The sequence below is a fragment of the Diadema antillarum genome, unplaced genomic scaffold (genome assembly GCF_040938485.1).
Source record: "Diadema antillarum isolate AM-2024a unplaced genomic scaffold, OU_Dant_1.0 scf00000197, whole genome shotgun sequence".
Taxonomy (NCBI): Eukaryota; Metazoa; Echinodermata; class Echinoidea; order Diadematoida; family Diadematidae; genus Diadema; species Diadema antillarum.
Window position 1 is genome coordinate 461049 of NW_027271086.1, and position 5103 is coordinate 466151.

A 5103-nucleotide genomic window follows, 5' to 3' on the forward strand; every position below is an offset into this window, starting at 1 on the left:
TCCTTTTATTAGAGTTTCTGAGAAATTAAGTGTATTCCTCAGGCAAGCTGACCGAAAAATCCCTCTATATTAGTAAAAGTATTCTTAAATGTACCAGCTCCATTCCTGTGCTCCTGTCTTTGACCAATCCAAAAATCTTATCGTATCCAGCATTCACGTTTCTTTGCAGCCATTGTCAAAGTAGACACGAAAGTTTACCTAAGCAAAACATAAAAGTCAAGAAATTTGCCCGTCACATTCCTTTTACCAACGAGAAAGTTCGTGAAAGCAAGTTCTGCCATTCCAACAGTTACAGTCATCGTGAAAACGCGCCAATAATTCCTTTTCACGAGATTATCACTTATTCTAAACTCCAGGAATGGAACGCGATTCCCGTTTTGAAGCGATCATTAGCGTCATTATCAAGGTTACACACTCATTTCTTGTCTCTTTCCTGTAAACATATGCAATTATTGAAGTCTTTGAGAAGAAAGTACTGTAATAAGACCATGCTTTTCACTGCGTGCAGACGTACATTGTATATAAGTCAACGCATGGCTGCGATGGCGCCATTCACTGCACGGTAGTCATTGAAACTATCCGAAAAATGCAATGAATAAAATGAAAATTCATCTAACAGTGATGTTGGCTTTAACAAATAGATCACATGCCAAGAAATGTGGAAATACCTTTAAAATCGGACCCAAATTAGAGAGTAAAGGAGTAACGGCATCCTCATTTTAACTTTCTTTTCCGTTGTCATGATGGTTACACATAATTCTGTATTCATGTTCACAACGTGTATGACATATTGCAGTCTAACTAATATTGACAAAAATGATTTCAAAAATCAGAAATTGACAGGTTGTTTGTGTGTGTGTGTGTCAGACTGTGATGAATTTTGGTAGTCTCATCCATAAGAATGATTTAGTTACAATGTCTTTCCTCCGTCGTGATTCATTGGTACTTTTAATGCCAATTTTAGAACAAATTAATGACATTCAATGACATTCACATGCAAAGTCGATGTTGTGTAGCAATATTATAATTGTTCAGTTCAGTTCAGTTCAGTTTCTATTTCTGCATTTCAAAATCAATACAAATCAACAAATCAACAAAATACTTACATAGTCATCTACACAGCTAATATTCGTAACGTTTGGATCTTACATACATTTTCTTTTTTTTTTCAAGAACGAATATCATATATGAAAGGAAGCAATAGGAAATGATAAAAATGAAATGCAGGGGACCATCATCATAAGCTAAGCTTGACGAGGAAGATGGCCCCAGGTAAATTGTGGCCCCAGGTAATTGTGGAAGGAGGCAGACAGATTTTCGTTGACACTGTGCGTGTGCACAGTCCTTGCATAGGCTGTTACTTGACTGAAGAAGAGAGGAGAGAAGAGGAGAGAAGAGACATAGGGAGAACATAAGGAAAGCAAAGAGTGAGTGAGCTGGAAGTTGAAGTTGAACTATAGCAGAGAAGCGAGAATAGGTGACAGAGAGATGTCGTAAGAGAGAATAAAGTGAAAATCAGATGAAGGGTTCGGAAATCGTTGAGAGGAAAAAAATATGAAGCAGAAAGGAAGGGAGGGAAGGGAAAAGTTGCAGGTTAAAAAACCATAAACAGAAGAGAGAAGTGAAATAAATGTGAAATTCAGATAGATATTTCACGAAATCAAGAGGGGGGGGGGAGACAAATTCGATGGGCAATTCATCTCCATGTTTTTCTGTTTTCTATGTTTTGTTGTTTTTTATGTATGAGTTTTGTTTTCATTTCTGTACATTTATGTTGTATTTCATCCGCACGGACCTGCGGAAGATCAGTCTTCGGACTGAAGTATGTTGCCGTGCTTAAATAAATGAATGAAATGAAATGAAATGGAGACTATGGATCGTGGAATCAAAACGCCGATAGGAGGAATATAATCACAATATAAAATTGTAATCATCATGACATTCATGCATTATCATGCAATGCTACTAGATTTAAAAGAAAAAAAAAACCTGAGAAGATTGCTGTTCTCGCGTTACATAACGAAATTCTAACTTTTCCCTGTATATTAAAAACGTCATTTTCAGTTTATCCAGGGGCTGTATATCTAAAAGTCTTCTCTTTGATATTGTGTGCCCTTTTGTGCGAGTCCATTTCTGTGAGTATACTGGCTCATTTCGCAAACTTTCCTGATTTGAAGGCAAATTATCTTACGAGATGGACTAATACTTGCTTGTGAAAGGGAGAATCCTATCATCTCTTCTTTAAAATTGTTCAGTGACCGTAGAATTTGGATCACTGATCGCCATTATTAGATGACATGACGTGAGGTGCTCTGAATGCCACCTCTCCTTATAAAACGTTGATGTGATATATAAAGGCAGATAGAAGCATTATGCATGATATGTATAGTGTTTACGGAAGAGGTTTAATTCTCACACGGTATAGTAACATAGAGTCAATTTCCAGAGCTCGTTGTCCAGATTTGATGGAGTGAAAGCAATGAAGATTTGCTGTATGTTGTGTTAGTTTGCTAGACTGCTCACCTTATTTGCTGTCATAGCAACCACAATGTGTATACAATTGCTTGACCGTTTCAATGCGATCTCTCAGATTCAATGCAGAATCTCATACATAATATATATATATATATATATATATATATATATATATATATATATATACATATATATATATATGGGTCAGAATTTTGAACGATGTACAATTGAGCCAAAACAACACCAAATCTAAAAATAGGAATTACTCAAAATCATTATCATACCCGAACGAGTATAATTCAACCTTTGATATGAACCCGATTATACTAGGATCTTCCCAGAGGAACAATTATATAATAATAATAATAATAATAATACATACAATTTCTATAGCGCCGTTCTCCACTTTGATTAAATGCTCAAGGCGCTTTACAATTGTACATCAAAGCAAACAGATTGAAAATACAAGTAAATCACAGTAATAGAAGAAGGATGAAGAAGCAGAAAAAAAAGACATGAAAGTCTGTCTTCAAAAGACACTGGTCTTCAAAATGCACTGCTAAACAGATAGGATTTTAAATTACTCCTGAAAGATGTTATAGAGCTCGAGTCTTTCAGCTCACGAGGAAGTGAATTCCACAGTGTTGGTCCAGCGTGAGCGAAAGCTCGTTCCCCCCAAGATTTCCTAGAAAACGGAATATGTAAGAGACCTGAAGTTGAGGATCGAAGAGTTCGTGAAGGTTGGTATTGACGAAACAAACAAACATTGTAATCAGGAGCTGTTCCCTCAATAACATGATAAACCAAAAGAAGTATCTTAAACCGAATACGCTCCTGTACAGGCAACCAATGAAGACTCTTCAGGATAGGTGTGATATGACTGCGTTTACTTGACAAAGAAACAATACGTGCAGCGGCATTTTGTAGCTTTTGTAATTGGGCAATTTGCGAGTTTGGTAGATTGAAAAACAAACCATTACCGAAATCAAGGCGTGAAGAAATAAGTGCATGAACAAGTTTTTCCGTGGCAGAGCGAGTCAAATACTTGCGAATAAAACCAATATTGCGCAATTGATAACGGACTGATTTAGAAATGTTGGTGATTTGATCGGACATAGCCATGTGAGAGTCAAACATAACACCCAGATTGCGACATAACTTTGACAGAGGAATATCATTACCTACAATCGAAATACAATTAATATCCAACTTATTCAAGTGAGATTTAGAACCAAAAAGGATAAATTCACACTTGCTGTGGTTTAGAAACAATGAGTTAGACCTCATCCAAGCATCAATATCAATGATGCAATTTTCTAGACAGCGCAGTGCATGAGATGCTTGGATTTGATGTGGTGGAAAAGATACAAAAACTTGTCGCCCTCACCATAGTGTGGAGACCCTTTTGATAAATGTTTCTAGTTATATTTTAAGGGAAATGGATTCCGGATCCGTCACAGCAATGGTTTTGTTGGATCTGTCTTCGGCCTTCGACACTGTAGATCACAGAATTCTTGTCAATACACTTAGAAGTTTGGGTATCCAGGGACAAGCTCTCGAATGGTTTAAATCATACCTATCACACCATTCACAGTCTGTTCTTTTGAATGGTGTCACATCGTCTTCAAAGCCATTAGGCTGTGGTGTACCTCAAGGCTCTGTTGGCGGGCCCACCCTTTTTTCTATCTATTTGATCGGTCTGCGGAAAATATTTCAAAGGCATTCTGTTCGGTATCATCTATATCATATATAAATTTTTATTCGCCGCGGAAGTTTGCCATGTCTAGAGCAGCGAACGTCCGTGAGAAATAATACTGCACATACGTTTAAATACCATTTTACACAGCATGCGACGATCTGATTCAGTTCAGAATCGTAACAAATGTCTCGAGGAATATGTGTGTGTTTTGTCTGAATATTAAGCTTGTGTTCTTAACCTATACGTAATGCCAGACAACTGATAACTTAATCAAATTCGTTATTTCTGATAAAATATCACTCTTCCGCTGAACACTTTCTCCAATTTGCGCTCATTTGACAGAAACTCAATATTTCGACCTCTTATTTCACTATCCCATGCTTTAATACTTACTCCCAAATATCAAAATGCTTTTTTTAAAGATGTATCTGATCTAGGCAGTCTCTATAACCCAACAAACGTCAGGATCCCATCGAATCTATTATTCACTTTCAGTTGCAGACATTGCCACGGAATCCATGCAAGTTCATTAGGAAATGTCAAGGAATTTTGACAACCTCATATCTTTCGCACCCACGAGAAACCTCATGCCAAGAATAATTATATCTCCTTTTCAATTGTTCCACACCATTATTTTTTGTAGTCCTCGTAAAGACAATATGTTGATAGTTTCTCTATAAAACTCCAAAAGTAGAAGTAGAAGTATAAGAACGTGATTCTCAGGTTTGAGTAATTCGTAGCATTGTTCTATAGACTAATTGGTTGTCATTGGTTGTACCGTGCACAGAATATGCTTGTTGCAGTCTTTGGGAAGAGCATACACAGAACACTCCTTTTCACTGCGTGCACATGTATCATAAGTCAACGTATTGTCGTCGTGGCGCCATTCATCGCACAAGACAGTCTTAGTGAAACCTTGCAGTAGATTT